Genomic DNA, 26,297 nt, shown 5'->3' with positions numbered 1-26,297 from the left:
CTTGTGCCAACCGTACAGCAGGCCAGGGCTTGGTATAGTGTCCCGTACATTTTACTGTTTAGTTCTCACAGCACTGATGTAAGAAGTAGGGTTAGTCTTAACTTTGTGATGAGGCCACTCAGGAAATGATAGAGAAGGACAGAGCTGCTCCCTGCTGATGGGGACATCACTCTCTATTCTTAGCAGAAGGTACCCCCATCTCTACTCTGCCTCAAAACAGTTACATGCATTGTGGGAAATTACTCTGAGGTGGTCAGTCTGCCCCGTGTGCGGCTGGAGCCTCCACCGCCTGACACACTCATCTGCATGTAGTCCCAGTCGCTCCTGCTGTCCTCAGCTGACTGCGGCCTCCGAGCCGAGTGAATTGTGTGGTTGGTTACCAAGGAAAATGTGCTTAGGATCCAGGCTTGCCAACAGCTCTAGAGTAATAGGCTGCCATTCTAAAATGAGGTTTTCCATTTCAGAGTCTCTGAAAGCTCTGCCTTCGCCAAGATGCAGGCTCTCCTTCCCACTCTAGACAGCTGGGATCATGGCCAAGGCCACGCTGCTCACGGAACCCCTCCTCAATCCCACCAAACCAGAGAAGGAAACTTGTGGAAGACTCAGAGCCTTGTGCATGAGTTAGCATACCAGAGCACCTCTCTCTTTTGTATGTGTGAAGATATGAGCTGAGCATACAAAAGGCACCTAGCAAAATGCAATAGTATATGCTGTGGAGTCAGACAGACCCAGGTTCCCAACCCAGCTCCAACACTTACTTAGCTCCTCAGCAAACCTGCTTCTGTCTTGTGACATGGATTAGAGCTGCTAGGGATAAAGTGAGACCAAGCACTAAGTACATGCCTGGCATGCACTGAGGACTCTGTTTAGGTAGGCACTGGCCACTGCACCCATGGCCTGTGGGATCACGACTTACCCTTTGAGTTTTTAGAGTGATAGGTGAAGGCAGGCCAGAGGCTGCCAGGTAGTGAGGCTGCCTTTGCTCCGGGCTGCTTCGGAAGCCGCTAGTGACTGGAGCCTTTTAGAAGGCATTACAGGGCATTGCTTTAATCAATACTATATTATTTCCTCTCTGGCATCTATTCCCATGTTTATTATGTGTAAATAGGGTTTTTTCAAATGATGTGAATGTGTTAGCTTAATGTAGCTGACATTCAGCATGTGCAATCTGGTGGCTGCCCCGGAGGACCTCCAGGAAAATGAAATGATGTATCTGCCACGAAGCCGTCCTCGGGAGCGAAATTTGAGAACTGGAGAACTTGGTGGCAGCAGTCAGGGTACCCTGGGCATGCGTGCAGAAGTGTGGGCTGCGTGCTCCAGCAGGGACAGCTAGCAGTGAACATGAGCCCAGGAGCACAGCTGATTCGGTGGAGAGGGAGGGTGGTTGTGTGGGCCCCAGAAGCTGGGTGCTGGGGCTCGCCCCCGCGCTGCTGCCAGATCTAGTGATGGCCAACATCCATCCCATCACTCTTTTCTTGCTTGTCCCTGGGACCTGACAGCTGCCCTGGCTAACAGCTGCTCCCAGTTCCCTGGGTTCCAGACAGTCTCTTTCTTCTCCAGTGGTCTGAAGACTCATCTTGTTCTTGTTTCCACATTTCACAGACACAGCCCCGCCTTTCCAAACCTTTCAGCTGGGTTCACCTCACATCCTCCTACAGCAGGGTGCTCAGCAGGGAAGGTGCCTCCCTCTCCCCTGGCTCCTCTCTTTCCCAAGGGTTACAGCAGCTATGTTCAAAGGACTTAATTTACATTCCAGGGAAGAGTTTCCCACTGTGACATCCTTCAAGTTGCAGGTCACAGGCCACCTATTTGACATATGGGTCCCAATCCATAAGCCAGGAAACCAGTGACTCAGTACTGTCAGATGTCAGGCACCTTGGAATCCACTGGGGCACACTGAAGAGATGAAGCTGTTCCAAGGCAGTCTGTGGAACTGTATCAACACGATGAGTTTCCATCCACAGTTTTCTTAACAGTGTTTGGAAAGAAAGGACTGGGTAGGAAAACTGCCTGCTTTCCCCCCTTTATGCCAAACGGCCAAAAGGGCCAGAAGGTGGCTGCCTCTGAGAAGTGTGGGAAGAAAGACATCTGTATCTGGAACTTGCCTGTCTGTTTGTCCAGAATGTGTGTCAAACTCTGGGGCTCCATCTCACTAAAAGGTACTCTATAAATCTGAATGGGCGTCATTATCGTTAAGCTCTGTTTGTGAGTCTTAAACCCATTACCCACAACCTGATTGGAGTTGGGCTTTACCTCCTTTCTCTTTCTGAGAGATACAGGGGAGGTGTTTTTCTTGGCAAATAAATATGATATCATGAGCCTTGGCAGCTCTCCAATCTGAGTAATGGCCGTCTGCCTTCCTAATTCCCTGTGCAGCTCCAAGCAGGAACATTATTCTTTACTTCCTCCCCTTACAAACAAACTCTCTATTGGAGAGCATCACTCAGCCGCAGGATCCCTCCCACGACAGGACATGAGGGATGAGCTCAGATTACAGTGCACATTTGGGAAAACACAGCCAGACATTTGGCCCAGAAAAGGCACCTGAGGACTTTGATGACGGTGGCTACTCTTTACGACAGACGCAGAGCCAAAGTCATTAAGGCTCGCTTTGCTCGGCGCTACCATTTGCCTTGCCCAAATCAGCCCAGGATAACTAGGTAACTGGGCAATCCAGCCCGAGCCAGGCGCTCTGCAGGAAGTGTGCGGCTGTACTGTGAAATCTCTCACTGTATGTCCTCTCACTGAGCAAAGCAGGGGCGTGCCGAAGAGTGGAGTGCCCTGCTTGTGTGGGCACTGCTGCCCTGAAGTGTATCCCTCTTGACTCTGGCTGTATTCGTTCTTTACTACATAATTTGAGAGAGGTAGTGGTTATAGTTACTATTATGGGCTTGGACCTGAAACGTCTCCCAGAGGCTTTGAGTTGAACACTCGGTCCCCAGGTCATGGTGTTCCTTTAGGAGGTGGGGCCTAATGGGATGAAGTTAAGTCATGGGGTGTATGTCCTTAAAGTAGATATTAGGCCCCTGCCCCTTTCTCTCTCTCAGTTTCCTGGCTGCCATGAGGTAAGCAACACCTTCTACCATGGACTCCCTGCCATGATGTACTGTCCCACCACAAGCCCCCAAACAAGAAGCCAACTAACCATGGAGTGACTGAAAACGAGGCCAAAATTTGTTTTATTTATTTAGCATGTGTGTGCGTGTGCGTGTGCATGCGTGTGCGTGTGCGTGTGCGTGTGTGTGTGTGTGTGTGTGTGTGTGTGTGTGTGTGTGGTGTGTGAAACTACATGTGCTATGGTGCACAGGTGGACATGAGAAGATAACTTGTAGGAGTTGGTTCTCTCCTACCATAAAGCGTCTGCGGATTGAACTTGGGCCATCAGATTTGGCAGCAAGCACCTTCTCCTATTGAGCTTATTTTCCTTTTAGTGTTTCTCTCAGGTACGGTGACACATCAATGGAAAGTTATCATAGCTTCCTTCCCTTTTATAAAACTGAAAACCAAGGCTCAATGAGATTAATTAGGTAGCTTATTCCAGGCCCAAAATATACAGGGCAGAAGCAGGAGCCGCGCGGTTTCTAAAATGCCTCGAGCCTTACCGTTACTTCTGAGCTGTGGGGTCTTTGGTGTCCCCACCTTGAGGCTGCTATTACAGGCTGGAGTTGTGTCAATAGCTAGGACACGGTGTCACTTCTGACGGCCACTGACCTGCTGGGGACTTGCTGGCAGTCTGCTGAGGCCAGCACCAGGATAAGCTTCCCAAGGAGGGCTGAGGCAGGTGTGTGGCACAGATCCTGGCAGTCCCCGGAGAGGGCAAGTCAGTCTGCATTTATTGGGCACATTACAATAGCTAATAGACTCTATATAACTCTAAAGCACATAGACTCCCTGCCTCAAGGAGGTAGCAGTCTAGTGGGAGAGACCAACCGATGTAACAGTTTGAACATCTACAGTCTGAAAAATCTGAAACCCAAAGTGCTCCAAAGTTGGAAACACTTTTGAACACTACTAGTATGATGTTATAGATGGAAAATTCCACAGCTCTTCTCATGTTATGGGTCATGGTCAAGACAGAGATGCACTAAAATACTGCATAAATTTAGCTAAATCTATATGCAAAGATATGTGTGGAACATGAGTGAGTTTTGTGCTTAGATTTGGTTCTTGTCTATGAGATGTACACAATAAAAAATGGAAAATCTGAAACAGCTATGGTTATAAGTATTTTGGCTAAGGGATACTCAGCCTGCATAATGAAAGGAGTGTTCTAATGACCGGAGGCACAAGCATCATGTTCAATGCAGGGAGAGCCAGCCGCTTTTCAAGCATGCTGTTCTCTCAGTACATTTCCAGGGAGTGTGACATCAAAGAAGCTGGGACCCAAAGAACGGTGGGTGAAAGATGAAGATGGGGCTGTAGAGTATGCTATGCTGAGGACACAGCATGTGCAAAGTCTCTCTCTCTCTCTCTCTCTCTCTCTCTCTCTCTCTCTCTCTCTCTCTCTCTCTCTGACATTAAGCTAAGGTGACACCCACCCAGTGGGAAGCAGAGTTGTAGGGACAGTGGTCATATGTGTAATTGGGAAACTGAAGAGCAGAACAGCCAGTAGACCCACCTGTGGGTCTGATCCAGAGTAGATATTTGTGGAGCCGCCAAGGCCTCAAACCTCCAGCTCTTCCCTGCCCCAACCCTAGAGCCCAGACCATCTTAGTTTTGCTCCAATTCCCTCAGCCTCTGATTGTGCCGGGAGGAGTCAGAGATGTACCAAATCCAAGCCAGAAGCTCCAGCCCAGATCAAAAAAGCACTGTGCGCTTTATCTAACGGAGGGATGGAATCTGTGAGATGTTCATTTAACATATTTCTGCCTTCTGAATGGCTTTTACTTTTCACTAAATTGAAACTGCAGTACAATATATGTGAATGATTAGGTTGTGTAATACATTCCAGCAAATTTAGATTAGGAATGATTATGACTTAAGTAAAATAGTTGAACACAATTCTTATTGCCATCTATCTTTTTCCCTCCTCTTTAAGTGTTCATGAGGCTGATTGAATGCAAGGAATGAAGGACTCCAAGAAGAGCTGGGGCTGGATGGGTGTGGGTGGGTGTGGGTCTGTCTTTGGAGGGCTTTCAAAGGAGAGGGAGACTGTCAGGAAGCCTCAAGGTCTGGGGTGTAGGCAGAAACCCTGAGCTACTGCAAAGCCAACAGAAGACAAGAACTGAGAAAAGGTACCAAGCCATATGACTAAACATAGATAGGAATTATGGGTTAAATTAAGTGTAAGAACTAGTCAGTAATAAGCCTGAGCTAATGGCCAAGCAGTTTTAATTAATATAAGCCTCTATGTGCTTACTTGGGGGACGTGAGTGGGAGAGATTTGTTCTGACTGCCGGCCAGCTGGGACACAGGAAAACTTCTGACTACATCTTTGGTTTGTTGTTCATAAGCTGTGTGACCTGAGACAAGGAACTCAACCTCTCTGGGTCTTAGTTGCTGTGAGTAGAGTAGACTGTGCTGCTCCCGGCTGTGAGCTGGCATGGAGGTGACATGATGTCAGGGATATGAAAACAACATTACAGAGCAACTGAGAGCTTCACAGAAAACTGAACTCCTGGTCAAGTTTTGTCCGTGTGACCTTGGCCTCTGTCACTCAGCCACTCAGAACTCAATCTTTCTACAAAAGTGGGAATAAATGCACTTGGCTATTGTTTTACTGGAGAGTCTTAAATGGGATTTTCTTTTTCAATGCACGAGCCATCTGGGAGGGATGTCTGTCTGACAGAGGTGGGAACAGGTGTCTGGGGGTGTCTACTTTCTTGGAAGAGCAGGCTGGCATAGTCTCGGGGGTGGGGGGGATTGCTGAGACCCAGAATGTGAAGGAGCCCAGGGTGAAATTTTTCTTTCGAGCCCCGTGAAGCACGCATGCCTGCCTGCCCAGGGTTCTCCTGGCTGGCCTATTGTGTTGCCCCCCTGGTGCTGGTCACAGTCTGTACTATGCACCATGCTCTGCCATGCTCTTGTTCTGGTGGTGCATCCCTGAGTCAAAGGTGAGCCAGACAAGGACAGGGAGTTGTCTCACTCAGAGCACAGCCTGGAAGGTCTTGAGATGCCCAGGGAAATACAACGCATGCCAAGTGAATGGCTTTGAGTGAGGCTTGACTTCCGCCCCTTGGGAATAACTGAATATAGTCTGGGGAACCAGGGGAAACCAAAGGCATCAGTCATGCCAGCAGGGAGCTTGCTGCCGGGAGAAAGAGCAGCATTTGGGGTGCGGATCCTGGCACATGCTCTTCAAGGGAGGCGCAGCCCTCAGGAGTTCTTCCAAACCCTGGGGACAGGCACAAGTGCAATTCTCAATCCACTTCCCAACAGCCAGACGAAACGCAGGGCAATCACTGCCACCCCTGAGCCACAGCCTCTCGAGGTGTCAGCCTCCTGTGGCTCTGGCAGGAGACAATATTTCTCTTCTGCTCATCGTGACAACGGGGACAACAAACAACACCATGGCAATGAAGGGCCCTCCAAACCCTCCAGAGCTGAAGGAGGTCGGTCTGGCAGCGGCATCTGCTGGGGAGGGGAGGAGTAATTGTGAGTACCTTCCCCATCCCTGGATGCTACGGTGGGCAGGTGACCCACAGTGTTCCTGGCTGGGGCAGGCAGAAGGGTGGCAACTAGCCACCCACTAGCATGCAGAGCCCCAGGTTCCTATACCAGGCGCCACTCAGTAAGACGGGGAGCTGGCACTCTGCTGGAGCTACCTGCCTCAGACATTTCGCTAAACGCTTCCTTTCCTCTTCATGGCTCCTCCCGGGAAGTAGCTACTCTCCCATTCAACGGAGGAAGTGGCTTCTCAGAGAGGGTGCAGCCACACTTCCCATCCAGACTTGCCTCTGCAGGTTCAGCCAACCACAGCTAAAAGGCACCTTAAAAACCGCACCTCCTCTGAACACATACCAATTTTTGTCTCGTCATTATCCCTTCAGCAATATATTCCAATGCTATTTACGTGATACTTATGTTGTATTAGGTATTATAAGTAAACTAGAGATGATTTCAAGTATGTGGGAAGATGTATGCAGGTTCTGCACAAATTATATGCCCTTCCATCTAAGGGACTTGAGCACCAACCTAGAGGGATCCTGAATCCAACCCTTGACTGGTGGGCAGAGGCATGGCTCATTCCTGACAAAAGAAAGCTGAAGAGACAGACCTAAGCACACCTTCACAGGCACACTGAGTCCTCTATGATGTGTATACCCTTCATGGTGCAGGCCCTACCTTCCAGCCTCAATTTCCCCATGAATGTAGCAGTTATCAAAGCCTGATGGAGGTGTCCTACTCCTCAACCCACTCTATCCTGCCACCTTGCCAGACTTTAACAGCATCCTGGAGCCTGTGCCCTGGGGCTCGAGCTCACCCTGTCCTGACATCTCCCCTGCTGAGTGAGGCTGTATCTCAGTTGTTACTTGGGAGTTCCTTTTTCACTGTGTCTTGTCCGTAGGATGGGGCCCCAACCAGGTGTGACCACAGCAGAACACACCACAGTCCTCGGATGCTGATAGGAACCCCAGGACTGACAGCGGCTCTGGCTTGCACTGCTGAGCATTTACTAAGCTCAGATGGGATCCCAGGAGAGGGGCACTGAGGATTATCTTTCTGCCTTTCTTGTCTCATGTGGTCTTTTGACCTTAACTACTCCAGCGGCCTTCCGCTTTGTCAAGATCCCTCTTTAAACTCCGTTAGTTCTGGAACGGAGTCCAGGGCTAGGGAGATAGCCAGTTGGCGAAGTGCTTGCTGCACAAGCACGGGGACCTGACTCGATCCCCAGAACCCACATTAAAAAGAGCCAAGTGTGGTTGTGTGGTTGCTGCAGGGAGAAAGAGCAGCACGTGGGGGTGTGGATCCTGGCACACGCTCTTCAAGGGAGCCACATCCCTCAAGAGTTTCTCCAAACCCTGGGGACAGCCACAAGTGCAATTCTCTATCTGCTTTCCAACAGCCAGACTAAATGTAGAGCATCCACTGCCACCCCTGAGCCACAGCCTTTCGAGGTGTCAGCCTCCTGTGGCTCTGGCAGGAGGCTCTGGGCGGTGAAGCCAGCTGGATCCCTGATTTTCTCTGGCCAGTCAACTGAGCCCACTCTTCAAGCCTCAGGCCAGTGAGATACCCAGTCTCACAAAAGCAAGGTGAACAGGTTCAGAGGAACCCAGGGTTTCCTCTGATTTCCACATATGTACCTGTATACCTGCGTGCGCGTGCGTGTGCGCGCGCACACACACACACACACACACACACACACACACGCACACGAGAGAGAGAGAGAGAGAGAGAGAGAGAGAGAGAGAGAGAGAGAGAGAGAGACAGAGACAGAGACAGAGACAGAGACAGAGAGACAGAGAGAGAGACAGAGATAGACAGAGACAGACCGACCTATAGTCAGAGAGAGACTCATATCCCAGAAATGGCCAGACAGGTCAAGCAAAGTCTAGGGTGTTACTTCCCTCCATCTGGAATATTCTTTTGCAGTTATAACGGTCTCTGGCCCACTTTCCTACTCCTCACCCCTAGAGCCTCCTAATGGGCTGCTTAGCCAGCCCAACAACATCCCAAGGGCTCCAGAAATGGCTGCAGGGGTCAAACCTCTTGCTAGGCTGTGTCTGCTGGGACTGCATTCAGCTCAGCTATGGCTTACAGTGGCTGCAGTAGAGAGAAGAGAACCTAATATTCAAGCCAGTGGGATCTGGGAGGAGGCAAAGCAGCCAGTGAAGGTCATTGTCATTGTCAAGCTTCCCAATGCCACTGCTCAGGGAGCAATCTGCCCCTATTTCAGCCTCAGTGGGAAGGTGATGGAGGGTATGACAAGGACCTGAACCATACCTCTGCCAACTGCTGTGCTCTTCACAGAGACCGAGCATGCAAAGCTCTTCGTCTTCTGAGATGTCGGGGTATTGCCACCCGGCTGCTCAGGACAGCTCCTTCATGGCAAGAGACCCCGGATTTCCTTCACTATTCTTCCCATTTCCCTCAGCAAAATTGATTTGTCCTGTGTGTCTCATTTTACCCCGTTCCCTTGAGGTCTTGTCTTATTAGTGAGTGATCTAGAGCGCTAATGTGGTATGAAGCTGTTCAAGTCTAACTGGTTTGATGTCAATGACCAGCCACATCCCAAGGGTCTGTTCCTTAACCCAAAGGCATGCATCCAGTGGGGTGAAACTGCATAGACGCTGAAGAGAGGTAGCCTGTGCAGAGTGGGCCCCGTGACTTCCTAGCATCGAGGGTGTTCCCTCGCAGGCTCTCAGTACTTCTCAGGGTTGCTCAGTCAGAGGTTCCCGCAGCAACTCTGCATTTCCCCCAAAGTCCCACTGTTTGTGGGTGGCAGGGCAGGGGAGGAGGAGTCAGGGCTGGTGCTCTTCCTGCACAGCTTACACATCCTGCCCACAGCTCCTCACACCTGGATCTAAGGCCAGCTCAGAGGTGCTGTTAGAGTTTGGGTCCTGAAGGCTCCCCAGAGGCCCATGTGCTGAAGGCCTGGTTCCTGGATTGAGGCACCATTGGTAAATGGTGGACTCTTTAGGAGGAGGGGCCTACTAAGTGGGAGGAAGCTGGTTTAAGAGGAGCATGGCCAAGCTTCCTGGCTGCTGTTGGGTGGGCAAGCCTCCTTTGTCGTGTACTCTTACCACAACCACCAACATGCTCAAAGCAACAGGGCCCAGCCACCATGGATTGAGATCTCTGAAACTGCCACTCACAGTAAGCCTTTCCCCCATTAACTTGGTTATGTAGGTATTTTGTCATAGCAGAAGAACACTGGATAATGTAGATCCTATCACCATGATAAAACTGCTAGAAAGATCCCGTATACTCATAAAGACTTCTATCAAAGGCAGGGGGAGCATGGTGGCAAGGGAACTATCAACATTGCTATGCATCTTTTAGTCACCTAACATGTCCCTGACCACATGTCTTCCTTTTTATATGATAGGGGGCAAAATGGATAGACAAGAGTACTTCTTTTGGTTTGTTTTTTTTTGAGACAGGGTTTCTCTGTGTAGTTCTGGCTGTCCTGAAACTTGTTCTGTAGACCAGGCTGGTTTTAAACTCACAGAGATCTGCCTGCCTTTGCCTCCTGAGTGCTGGGAATAATGGTGTGCACCATCACAGCCCAGCGAGGGTCTTATTTTTAGATTCTGTACTGGAAGAACACAATTCATATCATGATACTTCATATCATAGACAGAAACCAGCATGTGAACATTGTAAATAACCCAGCACCACACACTGCTAACCATTTATTTGTTCTGAGTTAGCCTTTAACCTAGATGTGAACTAGAGTACATCTTGGGAGGAATGGAGGAGTCAGTGACCTTGGGACTGAACATACGTGTAGAGATGCTAATGAGGAAAAGTGGGGGAAGTGATAACAGAGAAACATCAAGGTTGTGAATCTTAGACTCGGGCCAGAGGGACACAACTTAACTTTGGAATTATTGACAGATAGACTTTTTCCCTATTTCTTGTAGAAGGTGCCACCTGGAGATGAGGGAGATAATCTGGGGATGGGTGTTGACCTCCCTCCCCTCAATCCTGTCTTCCCAGATTGCTGGCTCTCTGAATAAAGCACAAATAATAATAATAATAATAATAATAATAATAATAATAATAATAAAGTATGCTCATTGGTGTTTGTGCTGACAGGCAGCATGAGCTCTGGTATTGTGGTGACAACATCAAACTGTAGAATTGACCATCACACTCTATTTTATCAGTGAGAAAACCGAGGAGCAGAAAGGTTAAGCAACTTGCACATGGCCATGAATCTGCAAGTCTTAGAAGTAGTAAAGACAACCGGCATCAGTGTTCATGCCCATTTCCTGTTCCTGGAGTCCATGTGGTCCCATTTCCTCTTGCTGCTCCCTTATCCCAGCCTACCCCTTCTCCAGATGGCGCTACAATGCTATGGGTAGAGCTGCATGCTCTCGGGCCTTCCAGATAGGAGGCCCTAATGTATCCCAGGGCTTGCTCACACACATAGGTAGAAGTAAAATAAAATTCCAGAATCTTATGTAGGGTCCCTTGGGTGGGGCATAGATGCTGTGAAGTCCAGTGATGCTTCAAGCCATTTCGGGTGTTTTTCTCTCATAACACAGTGGAGCAGATGTCATCACTCCCTTCTATGGATGAGAAAACTTGGGAGAAGGCCACACAACTAGGAAGTAGGGGTGGCCGAAATTTGACTGTCAAGTGATTTCCACATTCATCCTACAACATTCCAGGAATGTCAGGGGCCTGAGAGGACAGAGTTTCCTTGAGGAGTCTTGGGTCTAGGACAGGCAGTGATCACCACCCAGAACTGCTTTTTGTGGGTTGACCAGAGCTTCAAAGAGCCTGCTGTGCTGAGTAATGGACCCGGGAAAGGTGAGGGAAGAGAGAGCCCCTTCATTTGGATAAGGGCTGGGGAGGGGGCGGGTAGAAGGGTATGGGAGGCCATGGGGAGGGCGAGAACTTGGCACTCATGCCAGGTAAGCCTTTTTTCTCTGTGCTCTGGGATATGAAGGCTGGAGCCCGGAGTCAGGAAGGAACCTGAGAACAGGACTCAGCTCTGGTAGAAAGTACTGCAGTGTATCACAGGGGCCTGGAGTCACTGTTTTTCCTGGAAGGGAGGTGGCCCCATGATGCTGATGGGAGGATCTCATGTGTCAGCTACACAAGGAATCTTGCACAAAGCGCATCTCTGCTTAAACCCCGGATCCTACCTTTCTGCAGGTGAGCTGCCTGTTGCAATGGCTCTCCCACCCTAGAAAGGCAGGGCTTTGGAGAAGCCCATACTACCAGACACAAAGCATTGGTCAGGCAGCTCTCCAGAGTGTTCCCCTTCAGCTCCCCAGGTAATTGACTAAGACACTGATCACTGCTCGCTTGCTCAGCCATTGTTAACTGGTGACTTGAAATTTACCTTCATTTAGCACTTTTATTGGGAGGCTGCAGGGCGCTGACATTTCTTCTGCTCCCCCTCATTCTGGCTGGTAGCAGCCAGCAGACTCATCTTCCAGGCCAGAACCCTGAGTCCTAAGCTTTAGCCCACCTGGATTCACATGGGGGACCGGGGACCAGGTGGTTGTTCCCTGTGGGGACCAAGGGCGAGGTGGAATACTAAGTAGGTAAGGCAGACTGGCCTGACTCTCTGGGGACAGGACAGGCAATGGTTACTCACTTGTAAAGATCTGTTAAGCACAAACTGCTGGCCTGCTAGTCATCTTTGGAAGCTGGATTGCCCTGAATGCAGGAGGTGATTTAGAAATGAGGGCCTCAGGAAGGCTGGGCAAGCTCAGACTTGGGAGCTGTGGGCCTTGTGCAGTTCCCTAATTTTGAGAGGGATAATAATGTGCATGCAGCATTAGGGAGTGTTGTGTTCAGTTTCCATCCCTTTCAGAGGGTTCTCCAGAGGTACTGTGGCTATGGAGAGCTGAGATACCCACTTCTGAGTGGCAGTTCTTAGACATCCATAAGCCAGTCACCCCCATAATCCTTTGAACTGGCACTCTCACTGTGGGGGAATTGGGGTTATCAGGTGATCTGATGGGGGCTCCCTCTTGCAGGGCAGATCTGGGTCCACACCCCACTCAGAGGGGATGCAGGTGGATGCTGGCGATTAGAAGGCTACACAAAAAGACAGAGAGCTTAGCTGGGCTCTTTCGGTCTTATTGGGCAAAAGAAATTCTGTTCCTCTGCTCTACATTTCTGTATGCTGGCATGGTGGCCTCAACTTGTCACAGGTCTGCTTCCTTCACATCTGCTTGCCAGGAGGGGCTGCAGATGATGTGGGACTTCCTCAGCTGGAAAGGGAGGGAGAAAATGGGGGGAGTATGAGGAATTGGGGAGATGTTGAGGCGGGTGCTGCTCTGGGAGGGAGGCTGTCTTCCATAGCACAGCCGATAGCCCTCAACGGTTGAGGCCAGGCCAGCCCTCTTCCCCTCCAGGCCTCAAAGGCCTGGGGAATGGTCAGTGAAGTGGCCAGTGAGGCCCAGCAGGATGTCGCTAAGGTCAGCCCCGTTCTTTAACACAACCCCAGCCATCTCCTCTTCTCTGTCTAGCCAGCCAGGGTCTCACAGACAGCCACTCGGGTTAGGACACACACAGTTCTAAAAAAAAAACATGTCCATGAAGCCCCAGAGAAGGAAGGAGTCTTTGTTTAGGAGTAGTTTGCTGTTTTCTGCTGGCTGCCCACCTCACACTTCTCAGCCCCTGGTACCCCCAGGAGGAGAAGCATGTTGTCTGACAAAGCTATCTCACAGCTGCGTGGGGGCGCTGGCACCCTTGGGGTTTCCTGGAGAGAAGATCCAAGCCTCTTAGCGCCCTTTATTGAGGAGGCAGTCACCAATTGTGAAGGCAGAGTACCCTCAGCTGTTGTGGTACTGTTTCCCTGCAGCTGTGGGTACAGTGGCAAGGCCTGTGGGCTATCAGCCCGGCTGGAGAGCTCTTCAAATCCACTTCATCGACCTTCTCTTTTCTTTCCAAGGCTCTTTGTTCGCTGGAGTGGTGGGAAGGGCCTGACGGGAAGGGCACCCCTGTGGCCCAATGAGGGAGCTGGAGCCAGCCTCCGGCTGAGCCCCTAGGCAGGGCTGAGTCCCAGACTGGTGGACCCGGAAGAGATCCTGGCAAGAGGAGCAGGGGTTGCTGCAGGTAGGAGGTCCCGTGACTCTGGTCTTGGCCTCCCTCCCTTCTTATTTTGAATCCTAGCCTTTGATTTGAGTGAAACACTTAAAAAACACATAAGGCTTGCTTTATGCAGTTCTTGGAAGGTGACTCAGAATCTGAGAGCTTTGCTCAAGTCCACAGGGCTAGTCAGTGGCAAAGCCAAGGGTACTGTGAGCTGTCCTTTCCAAGGGGACCCACTAGACCATCATTCTTCCACGAAGACCACATTGCCCACATTGCTCACTTTGGACACGTTGAACAGCAAGAGTGATGAGCTCTGAAGCATGTGGGGCCCAGGGACTGGCAGAGATGGGCATGAGCTCCCCATCCTTCCCAACCTCTTGAGCTTGGCAGGCATGGGCACAGAGGCAAAGCTGGTTTTGTGGTTCCCGCAGGAGCAGAAGTCTGGCCATAATCTCTATGCAGTTATAAGCATCCAGGATGGGGAATGGTCTCTGACTGAGTGAGGTTCCTGAGCCCTGTGAATGTGAAGAGGCCTGGCTCATGGAGCTGCCCACAGCAAAGTTGTCTCCTCAGAAGGTGACACTGACCTCAAGCACCTGTCCTGCTGGCCCAACATCCAGGGTTCATGCCCATGAGACCTAGCATGGTCCCCTGCCCACTGCCATACATCTGGCCTGCACTAGATACTCAGTAACTATCAATACTTGGAAAAGTGAAAGGAAGCATAAAAGATGATCACCTGCAGATAAGCCAGAACTCACTGAGGTGGAACCTGAGGCCCAGAGAGATTCAGCAACCTGACCAAGGCCAGGTTAACTAACAACTAGTTAGTAGTCGGGGAGAATGCCATCTTTTGACCCTTCTCTTTCTAAAGGGGAAATAGCGATGTGGTGATGGTGACTCCAGGGCCAAGCAGCTGATGTGACTCCTATGACATTATTTCCATGTTTTATAGTGGCACTGAGGCCACAGTGAGCACATGTGGTTGAAGAAGGTGACAGACTTATCTGGAGGAAAAAGCTCTGTGCTGGCTGGCATGCAGGAATGGGCAGAGGAGTCTCTAGTGTTTTACATTTTCTCTGGAGCATGCGACCCTCCAAGACTACCTGCGTGCCTGCACCCAGCAGTCCTCTCCTGTGTGCCTGCACCCAGCGGTCCTCTCCTGCGTGCCTGCACCCAGTGGTCCTCTCCTGTGTGCCTGCACCCAGTGGTCCTCCTCCCAGGAGGTGCTGAGAGCCACGGCAGTCACACACGAGTAAGGCGCTTCTGCCCACAATGGGCCGCACCCCAGCATGGCAGCGATCGACGGAACCGATTCCTCCTGCCTGATGACACTGTGGCTATTGCTTTGTCCCTGTCCCTGCATCGCAGCACAAAGCAGCACTTGTGCAGTGTGAACACGCCCACCAGGGTGGCAGCATGCGAGGCTGCATGTAGTGCCTCCAGCTGGCCACCACGCTGCACAGTCTTTCCTAGTTCTAGTGTGTGTTTCTTGTGCTGATACAAATGCACCATAAATCACACACACACACACACACACACACACACACACACACACACACACACACACACAATCTGGTGACACCATCCAGACTTGAGTGTAAGATGCCTGTGTGGCAATGAGATTGTTTACTGGCACATTTCTCAGACCACGTACCTAATGGGCACATGTGAGACATGGGGAAAAGCTAGAAACCTTTTGCTCTCTGATCCTCTAGGCTAGTCTGGGGGCCTCTGAGGATTAGTGAGAGAGGCATAAGGAATCGTTAGTGTGATAGGGAAGCAGAGTAAAGCATCACTTGGGCCCTGGGCCTCCACACAGCCACCTGAGGAAAGCCAGGATACATCTTCATTTTGGGTGTGGTGCAGGGGGAGGTGAGGTCCCTCCCAGCCCACACCGTCCCAGTTCCAGCCCTGTTGGAGCCCAGTTCTTGGTGGCCAGGACCTCTCCTGCCAGGAACAGCATGGCTGGCCCTGTGTCCTGGGCCCTGGGCCCTAGCCTGTCTCATCATTATGGCTTCGTAGCTTGGGGACACTAAAGGGCAGAGCTACGAGCCCCTGTAAGCTGACAAGGTTGGGCACACATCAGTGCCAGGGAGTCGTCAAGACCCTCTGAATTAAGAGGCCGAGTTTAGTTTTTAATTAAGCCCCCATGGTCTTTTCCAAAGGTCACTGATGACACCATCTTCTTCAAGGCCAATATGAAAAGACATTCAAAGTCAGGGTTCTGAGACAGGAGCCTTGTAACTCGAAATGTCACAAGAAGGAACTTGGAGACAGAGAAGAGGGAGGCTGGTGGGAAGGACAGCTCTGTCACACTGTGCTGTCTCTCCCTCACATGGGAGCCCCAAACTATTTTGGTCTCAAAGGGCAAGCCCTGGCCTGCTACCATCTATCCTGCCCCCTTTAGCCCCATGTCCCTGGCCCAGAACACAGTGCGTTTCAGCAGGGTGCCGTAGGGAGATCACACAAACCCACGCAACCGTCCTGTTTCTTTGCACGCAATCACTCTACCCATTTCTATAGCTCTTGGTCGGTGTGACCACTTGGTAAAGCAGTGCTGGCTCCAGTGGGGAGCACGGCCATTCTTCACCACAACATCCCATCCTCCCTGGACTCACACTGTGCAAGTCCCGAACAGGCTGTGGGGGAGCAAGAGACTCACACCAACGGAGTTGAGTGCGTGGCATCCCAGGGAGAGCGTACCTGGCCTGCCCAGCTGCTTGAGAGGTTCAGACCTTGGCTGGGGAAAGTTCAGTGTACTCAGTACTTTGTGTTAAGGCCAGGAGGGCTGGGCCATGTGCTGTCCCTGGTAGCCACAGGCTGTTCCAGAATGGAAAGGATTCTGGATTTAGATTTAAGAGATTGAGGTCTTAGGCTGAAGTTTGCTCCCTGTATTATCTTCGAGCTATTAACCACCAGAATATTTATACTGTTGTGACAACACACCTCAATTACCAAAATAGGAATTTCTTAGCCTTGTGAGTGGCTAATGGGGTGTAATAATAACAAAAAAAAATGAGAATAGTAAAATAGGGTGGGCTTCTTTTAGGACAATGAATTCCCCTGAGAAGCTCACCTCTTCTATGCTTTCCTCCCCTTTTGTCTTTCAGCCTAAAACATGGAGCTGACAGCTGGGGCTTCAGCAGTTACTTGACGCCTGCGTGGTTGTAACTAGAGAGTGGAACCTTGTGTCAATAATGGGTTGCCCGGGTACCCCTGGACTTCTTGTCACATGAGAGAAAAGTTAGTCCCTCTCTTGCTTAGCGACTGCCCATTACTTTGGATCCCTATTGTAAATTCTTGAATGTCAAACTGACACAGATTGACTACCCACACTATCATTTACTCTTGAGGGACTTTGGGTAAGGCTCTTAATGTCTTGGCGCTTCAGTTTCTTTAGTATAGCAGGAGTAATATTCCTGATTTGCCCGGCGAGCCCGCTCTTCGGCTTCCCAGAATGTTCTCAGCCCTGTCATGGCTTTTGTGTGTGAGAAGTGGCTGCTTCTCTCTCATTGTCTGGCCAGACCATTGTGCTTGAACTGAGAATGTGCCTGCCTTCCAACTTCAATGGCTTGCTCACGGCTGTTATGAACTCTCCTTGTGGGCTCCCATTTTCTAGAGACACAATAGCTTTTCCTGGCTCGCCCAGGCCTCGCCCCTCCTCACAGGGCGCAGAGCGTCTGTGGTTTCAAGCAGCTGAAAAAGAGGCTTCAAAGAACTCCATATTGGCCTCTGTCAGGTTCTGCCTCACAAAGACGTTTCTGGAATCCTCAAAAGCCTTATTAATCTGCTAAGATGTCCAGGGAGCTGTGCTGGGCCCCTATTTTCAGCGTCTTCCATTGTCTCTGCTGCATTGTCCCTGCTGGGTGTCTTGGCCCCTCGTGGACCAGCACAGAGGCAGGCAAGCCTTGAGCTGCTCTGGCTTTTCTGTCCCCACCTCTTTTCTGCTTCCTTTCCTTCCACACTTCCCGTGGAAAGGTCCCCGTCCTTCTTGGGCTGTTTATTCCTCTCACTCCCTTGCATGGCCTCTCTGCCACCTCTTTCCTCTCCTGGCATTTGCCTGGGTTCAGGTCATGCACACAGAGGCCTGGGGAGAGAACCAGGCTTTTCTTTTGAGTGAAAGCCTCTTCGTGCGGCTGTTGTGAGCCTCTGCAGCCACCTGCCACAGCGTCAAGTTGTCATCTACAGAAGCTGGATTCTCACACCCACACCCAGGGACCTCCGAGGCAGAGCCTTCTCAGGGATTGAAGGGTCCCTGAAAGGGCCCAAAGGCCAGGACTTTTGGGCTGGTTTTTATCTTAGTCTAAAATCTGGATGTGACAAGTGAACCAAGGTCCTGAGGCAAGAACTTCCCCAGAAATCTGCCTCCTGGTTCCACACCCTGGTTCCATGCACAAACCCCTGGGTGGGTCAGCTATCCTTGGCCATAAGTACACATGAGATTAACAGCTTTCAAAGAGAAGAGGTGACCTGGGGCCATGGTTTTAGTGGTTTCATTCTGTGATCATTTGGCTTGTAGCTTTGGACCCAGGGTAGTGCTTCATGGCACAAGGCCCTTTTCAAGGTTGAGAAGTGAACGAGAAAGAGGAGGAGGGTCCCACAGACCCCTGTCAGGGCATGCATCGCCCCCTGTGACCAGAAGACTGACCACTCGGCTCCACCTCTTAAAGATTCCATTACTTTCTCTTGGCAGCCAAGTTATAAGGTCTTTGGGGACATTCAAGGTCCAACTACATGGTTTTCCTCTAACAAGACAGAGCAAAAGTGACAGATGTCACTTCTACCCTGTCTTGGAATTCTCCCTCTCTGGGTCTTGCTTTGGCTGCTTGCATTGACAAGGACAGTGAGTTAGAGACATCTGATATTCAGTGAGCCACGGTGACACCCAGGCCACCAGCATCCACGGTACCAAATCCAGACCTTAGCTACAAGAGCAGGGGTGGAGCTCACCCTGCCCCAGGTAAACCCTGGCTAGCACCACCACTGGTGCATGAGGAGGAAGAAGCGGGACCCCATTAAACCACACTAGATTCTTGGCCCACGTAAGTCTGGAGATATTGAATATGTGTTGTTATAAGCTGATGATTTTAACCCAGCAATAGGTGGGTTTGGGGACTTTATTAGCATAGAAGACATGTGCTTCTGTGTTTTTTCTTCCTATCTGGACTCAGGTTTTTCTTATTTCTCGTGACAACAGCCAGTGGCCAGGACAACTGTCATGGTTTGGATCTAGGATATGCCACCTCCCAAACCCAGGTTCCTATGTTGAAGGCTTGGTCCCCAGAATAGCGCTGTTCAGAGGGGACTAGACAGTGAAGGTTCTGCCTCCGTCAGTGAACCAGTCCGTGGATGGATCACAGCCAGATGGACTACTGGCTGGCAGGAGGAACAGTAGGAGGTGGGGCCTACATGGAGGCAGTCTCCCACTAGGGGCATCATGCCTTTGGAAGGTGCACACTGACCAGCTGTATCCCTCTTTCTGCTTCCTGACCCCGGCAAGGCGAACATCTAGGCTCTGCCAAAGGCTCCCATCATCATGCTCGGCTCAGCACAGGATCCTAGATATGGAACCAAGTGACCACAAACCGAAACCTCCAAAACTAGGAGCCACAAACAAACAAACAGCCCAAACAACAACAACAACAACAACAACAACAACAATAAAACCCCTTGCTCCTTTAAGCTGTTTTCCTTAGGGTTTTGTCAGAGTGTGGGGGAGCTGGCTAAGGGTAGAGAGGTGCACATGTCTGCCCCTGCACATGCGCACTGATGCTTAAGCTCGAGTCCTTTCACTCCTGTAGAGGCTCACAGCCAGAGATAAATGTTAACGGGGCTGAAGCAAGACTCCACTGAGGCAATCAGGTTCTGTTAGGAACCCAAATACAAGAGGGGATTTTGCCAGGATCCGAGGTTCCAGAAGGGGCACGGTTGGCGAGGCCTCGCTTCTGGTAGCAGTCTCAGGCTCTCCTCTATAGCCTGGCTCATGAGATCTGTTTCCATACTGGCATGGCAACGCTTACCCGATCTCCCTTCTACAGATCTCCTGCCTCACAGAGCGCAGCCTCCAGGAGGAAATCACCCAGGAGTTCTGACCCAGCTGGAGCAAAAATCTCCATTCTTGATCCTGCCTCACTTCGTCATCCCTCCCCGGTGCCCCAGTGCTCCCGGAAGCTAAAGCAGTGAGCAAGCTCTGCAATTGAGGAATCAATAAAGCGGTGCATTTACGAACAGCCTCCATGGAAGGGAGGGATTTGACGTCCCTTCCTGCTCTTGTTGACAGTAATAACTGACTGCCTCGCTGGTGTGAGGCAGTATAATTTTAAGACCCTCAGAACAAGGACCAGCAAAGGACTGGTATGGAGACAGAGCAACAGCCAAAGCCCTTGCTTCCATGTGGAGCCTGGGGCCACTGAGGTCCCAGAGGCACTGGCACATGGCTTGGGAGCACCTGCAATTTCATTTTGTTTCTTTCTAAGCGCTGGGGAAGAAAAGCAATTTGTTTGCTCTCATACTCTGAAGATGAACTTCCCGTGCTCAATCAAACGTTATTATCCCAATGTAAGTCAATTTACCTTTGAATTTGAAGGCTATTTTCTTCCTAAATGGCTAATTATGGGAGATAGATGGCTGTAAACAGAACCAGCTCTTTCTTCACTGCTCAGCTGGTTTCTCCCTGGGTGCCTGGGAGAAGGCGGAGAAGAGGCCCCTGACTCCTGCAACCGGTTTAGGCCTCACCGGTCCACGCTTCTGGGTCACTGTGCATTGCCATTCATGTTCCGAGATACTCAGGGGGTGGTGTTTCACGCCACCCACGGCTCCTACAGTGGAGCATTCTGCAGAATTACATTCTCTCTCCCTGGTCCCTGTCTTAAAGGTGCTAGCAGAGGCTCCCTCAGCTAGAGCGCTGCAAGGGTGGGGTGGGAGGGTAGAGGAGGGGTAGGGGGTGCGTGGGAGGGGATGGGGGCAAGCAGCACAAGTTACAGGAGACAAGAGATCTGAGAGGAAGCAGGGTCACCCAAGGCTGTGCTTTGATTCTCCTGGCAAAGCCAGAGACATGAGGCGCTGCAGGGCTTGTGGCCTTTGCTGTAGCATGATCAACACAGGGCTGGAGCGGACGGAATGGCTGAGCTTGTTTACTGAGAGGAGGACCGGCTCCCTCCTTCCTCACAAAGCAAGGGCTGTCCCCAGGAGTGGTTCACGGGGGTCAGCCCTGCAGCACTCCTGCTTGCCTTTTGATCAATTTCAGGCCAAGGAAGGGGACTCGTGGTGTGCAGAGGCCCTCCGCCCCCAACAGGCAGGGTGGCGCCATCAGAGCCTCTGAGGTGTCACCTGTGGTGTGAGGGGTCATCTGCAGGGACCCAGCTTCCCAGTCCTCTTCTGGCCTCCTGTTCTCTGCACTAGGCCAGAGAAGCCCCAATAGAGCCACTTGCCCTGGTCAGGTGCCCCCGGCTTGTGCCTGCCTGTCCTCTGTCACCTCATTAGATCCTCACTACCATCCTCCTGAGACAGAGGAGGGACAGGCCCAGAAAGGTCAAGTGCTGTGTCTGAAGTCACACAGCTATTAAGTGACCAGAGTCCTGTGCCTAGTCTGAGTCCTTTGAACTTCAAAGCCTCTGATTTGGTCATTTGACCCTCGTTCCATCACAGAAAGGATGGGGTGTGTCTCCGTGCTTTGTGTTGAAGACTGGCCATCTCTCTGGACCTTTGTCACTTGGCTCCTGTTCCTCATTTTAACATCAGACGCATGACTTGCATATGCCCATTTGTCCCATTTTGCCGTGCTGCCTGGGAAAGTCTATGGGGCTAGAAGTCATTGGGGCGGCATTCCAGAACAACTTGGGATAAGTTTAAAGCCTTGGTCAAGGTGAACTTGAAGGTACAAAGTGAGAGCAGCCCCTCTCCCTTGGTCATGTCTTCAGGGGTCTCAGAAATCATTGTTGGAGGTATGACAAACCCACAGATAACCTGTATGAGACACCAACTGTGAGCGGTGACTTACAGGGACCTGAACGTACTTCCATGTGCTGGCCTGCACCATGCTGCAGGGGACATGCACTAGTCAGGATTCTCTAAGAACAACGGATCGAGTGAAGACATGCATGCATTCATACATGGAGGACTTATTAGGGTGGCTGACAGGCTGTGGTCCATCTAGTCCAACAATGGCTGTCTCAAGACAGAGGTCAAGAATCAGGTAGCTGTTTAGTCTATAAGGCTGCAGTCTAAGCTAATGTTTGATATACTTTGGAGTACTAAAGAAATCGGGTCTTATACCAAAGAAGGAGTCCCTTAGCAGCAGGATAGATGAACTTGCCAGCAAGAGCCAGGGCAAGCAGGCAAAAAGAAAAAGCTTCATTCCCTCATGTCTTTTTTTTTTTTCTAAATGCAGCCTGAAACCAGAAGTCATGGCCCAGATCTAGGGTGTATTTCCCCCCACCTCAAACAATTCAATTAAGAAAAATCCCTTACAGCTGTGTCCAGCTGTTTGCATTTTAGTTGATTGTAGTCAAGTCAAGACAGCCAGGATTAGCCTTCACAGGAGTTGTCTGCACACTTGAGATTCTCTTACAGACTCCGAGCTGCTGTCACCCACTCCAGGGAGAAGACACGGGGTGGCCCGATTCACTTAGCGCTTTGATTAAAACAAGAAATTCATGTTGAACCCAGATGGCTCATGCCAACTCCAACTACTTCCTGGCATCATTTCACAGGAGCAGCATTGGAGAGAAAGATCTTTGTCCCCTGACAGGTGCCCTGGTTCCTAATGACTTAAGGAACAGTTGGCCCCAAGTCTAAGGAAGGGGCACTGGCCACAGGCCTGGGGGCAACTGGGGATGGAGACAAGGATGGGAGGGGAGAGCAGGCGAGAGGGTCAGCTTCCCACCAAGTGCTGAACTGTAGGGAGCACTAGGGGCCTTGGGCCTTGGGGCCACTGCGGGAGCTGTGCGGCTGAGCCTGAGCATGGTGTTGGCCACTGGGGACATACAGCTGGCTCTGCTGGCTTTTCAGGCTCGGCAGCATGCCAGAGAGCCACACCACTGGCCAGTTTTGCCAGGAGTCACTTTTCCTGGCCCCAGAAGACTGGCAGCTCAGAGCTTGATGAGAATGCGGAAGGAAAGTATGAGAGATCAGAAAGTCGAGAGAGACTCCATATTCATCTAAGGCCATGGCTTTGTCTATGCCCCGCATGGGTTCCCTCCTCAGATTAGTTTCTAGACAAAATCAGCTTGTCTAGGAGGGATAAACAATCTTACCGCCCACCTTTTAGTTGACTCCCTTGCTCCTCTGTTCTCCTTCTCTTCCTCCACATCTTCTTTCTTTCTAGTCACCCATTAACATCTATTGTCACTCCTCAAAAAGCAAGATGCAAGGCAGTGGAACAAGAAAGGTGACTAAGTTATCCCTCTGTCTTTGTGCTGTCTCTGCGGTTGATGCCATGGGCTGTCTGAGCCCAAGATGAGACGCCAGAGTTGACAAGGGTGAGGGCCCGTGTGAGGATGGTCGTGAAGACCTCCAGAAGGTCCGGGGCCTTCTGAAACCAGAGTGGTCACTAAGCCCTGGGTGCCACATGTTCTTGGGTGGCCCCTACCCTTTTCGTTACTGAGAACAAGAGCCATCGCTGTTGGTTCCATACCAAATGCGTGGCTTGCAGAACCCTAGCATGTGCAGAATCCCACTTAGAGACTGGAGAGTCAGATCAGGCCCTGTATTATTACACTAAAGGGCAAAGATTCTGCCAGTGATCTTATAAACGTGTGCTGCAGGCCACATCCAACACTTAACCTAGTGCCGTGGTGACTGTGGTGGTGGCCGAGAATGGCCTCCTCCTACGGCAGACATTGGTGTTTGGATCATAACAAAACAAGAGTTCTTAGAGATGAGGTGAGGCAGGAGGAAACAGCACCAGGCTCACCCTGCAGCATTACTTCCTAACTGTGATGTAGTGTTTACCCTTGCAGCCTCTGCCCCCATCCGAAGAAAGGCAGAGCAGGCCGAGCTGGCTGGCTGGCCAGGAAACTTAGATGGAGCGAATGTGATAGCATGTGTAAAAGCATCTTGCAAACTACGAAGTGGCAGATTTGATCATTGATATTGTTTCCTGCACTTCAGTTAAGTCAGAATTAGTGTATGGCCGGGGTGGCCTCAGACTGTAGTCCCATAGGTCCTCCCAATTCTGGCTTCCTTCTACCCTCTTGCCATGGTTCCTGCACTCCCTGCTTTCTTCACCAAGGGGGTCCCCAGGGGTAACGCTCTCTAATAATGGGTTCCAGTAGGTTGAAAACCTGGGACCCCACCAAGCCACATCTCCAGCCAGCACCTTGTCAGTTGTTGCCAGGCTCCTGGCCAGGTTCAATGCTGCAGTTAATGTCTTCAATCAGGGACTCAGAGGGTGGCTGTACCTTCAAGCACAGGTGAAATAATGGAGTATCCTGGTCTCCTGGCCAGAGACTCCCAGGGTGCACATTCATGGTTCGGAGAGCAATGAAGAGGAGCCCACGGTCACTGGGAGATGGTAGTGAGTGGGGTCTGGGGACTCAGGCTGGGTTCAGTTCATGGGGAATGATGGATGGACTGCTGAAGGCTGGGAGAGAGGCCCAGCCCGCTCTCTATCTCAGAGCATCCAAGGCAGCCTCTGCTCACAGCCCGAGCCGGGCACTCCATTTCTCAGAGACAACTAGTGTGTTTTAATAATGTCTACTTGGGTTAATGAAAGTTGTCGGTTTCACTTAATAAATACATCGCCATTCTTGGCCATATGTCACATCACACTGGGCCTGCTGTGCACGCTTGCCTCACACTGGTGCTAGGGGAGAGGCCAGCAGGGCACACTAGTGAGAGAGAGCTGTGGGAGACATGGCCCCTTAAGGGCAAAGTACAGAGACTGTTAGTATTGTACCTTTTCTCAGGGTTAGATCAGGGGCACAGGCAGAAGGGACATCACTGCTTCTCTGTTCGTGCCTTCAGCATCTCTGGGCGGGACACAGGGAGCTGCCATGTGACCCAAAGGCATATAGATTTCAGATCCTGTTTGACTTCAGAAGGGACCCCAGTTGGCTACTCATTATCTCTGTGATTTTGGGTAACTTCTTTCATCTCTCTGAGCCCCTGTTTCTCTACATGGAACATGGAGAGGGTGTGTTCACCTTCCAGGGCGGTTGGGGGAGCATTCCACAGCAGGAGGCAGATAGAGCTCTCGGAACAGTGTCTAGCAAGTAAGCACTCAAATCAGAATGGGTATCAGGAGTCTTCCTAAGCCACCATTTAGTGTAGTGTGTATAAACATGGGCTCTGTAGCCATGCTGCCTGGGGTTAGACCTCTGCTGGGTGACATTGGGCAAGTCACTTGACTCTTCTGGGCCTTACTTTCCTAATCTGTAAACTATAGGAAACTATATATAAACTCTCTCTCTCTCTCTCTCTCTCTCTCTCTCTCTCTCTCTCTATATATATATATATATATATATATATATATATATATATATAAATATAAACTATAGGATAACACTTATCTCCTAGGGCTGTTGATTAGATTGAACACATTTGGATACAGATAAACTTTAGAGCAAGAATGCAGTAACAACTCAGAAAATGCTAGAAATTACTAATACTCTTGTTAGTTTCACAGGGCCATGGAGTCCAGACATCCTGGGATCTGTGGTTCGTGTCACCACCTTAGGGTGGTCACTGGGTCACATCCCAGATGGCACGACACTTTGTAGGGCCTGGCACCGACCGAGATCTTATACACCGCAGTGGGGGGAGGGAGACAGGGTGGCCTCAGAGCAAGGATGGAGAGAGCCAGTCCGGGTCTCCAGCATCTGTAACTTGGCTCACAGTTGGCAGTGAGGGGAGGGGACTCAGAGCGTGTTTATCATATTTGGCATTTCCTTTGAACTCTTTTGGGGCTTTCAACTTAAACTAACACACACAACATGCTTATTTTTCTCCATGCTTCTCCCCACCCCCACCCTCAGCCACCTTTTATTTTCCAATGTGCAGATTGATCAAGGGCAGGAATGGGTCTAGGGGTGGGGATGCCTGGGGTGTGCAGGAGTAGCAGGTGAAGTAAGCAGCGTTGGCTGCTGCTGGGCCTGGTACTTATACAGATATGTCCTCTCATATGCCTCATTAAACAATTATTCCCTATTCCCTACTGAGAGGAGAGCCTCTCCGGCAGCTGGACTTATCCTGAGATTTTGGAATGGCCAGGGCCTTCCAGGAAGCCATGGAATCTATGAGGCTCACCCATGAGGATGAGTGGGACAGCCTACTCCATGAGCCAGTTCAGTGACAGAGCCGCTGAGATTAGCCACCTTCTCTTTCACGGAGCAGGAAACGGAAGACTGAGGGGCTAGGTACAGACTTTGCCCCAATGCAAAATTGTGGTATGGTTTTGGACAGAAGCATCAGGTTTGATTGGGATGGTCTGTTTTCTGTTGTAGGCATGCCAGCTCTACAGTGGGAGAGGGAGGGCCGGCCTGCCTGAAGAGCAGGGCACAGGCCTCTGGCTGGCCATAGCAGCCTCCTTCCACTGGGGGGAGCAGGCTCTCCACAGGTGGGTTGTCCCCTGGGAGCAGGCTCTCAGCTCCTGCCTAGAGGTGAGCGGTAATCCAGGTTCAAAGAAGTCT

At 50.8% G+C, this 26,297-nt stretch overlaps 1 protein-coding gene and 1 long non-coding RNA gene across 8 annotated transcripts in view; one reads left to right on the top strand and one right to left on the bottom strand.

Annotated features, from left to right (window-relative positions):
* Kirrel3 (kirre like nephrin family adhesion molecule 3) overlaps positions 1-26,297 on the bottom strand; it is a 569,791-nt gene that overhangs the window by 150,533 nt on the left and 392,961 nt on the right. The gene's annotated exons all lie outside the window — the stretch shown is intronic.
* LOC128121402 (uncharacterized) overlaps positions 1-26,297 on the top strand; it is a 94,146-nt gene that overhangs the window by 36,702 nt on the left and 31,147 nt on the right. For both annotated transcript variants that reach the window (XR_008222183.1, XR_008222177.1), the window contains exons 2-3: positions 13,523-13,686; positions 16,779-20,226. This is a non-coding gene — a long non-coding RNA (uncharacterized LOC128121402). The remainder of the gene's footprint in view (positions 1-13,522; positions 13,687-16,778; positions 20,227-26,297) is intronic.

Source organism: Peromyscus californicus, unplaced genomic scaffold, assembly GCF_007827085.1.
Source record: "Peromyscus californicus insignis strain IS unplaced genomic scaffold, ASM782708v3 Scaffold_11__1_contigs__length_118956290, whole genome shotgun sequence".
Classification (NCBI taxonomy): domain Eukaryota; kingdom Metazoa; phylum Chordata; class Mammalia; order Rodentia; family Cricetidae; genus Peromyscus; species Peromyscus californicus.
The sequence above is the reverse complement of the archived record's forward strand: the minus strand, read 5'-3'. Positions and strand labels throughout refer to the sequence as shown.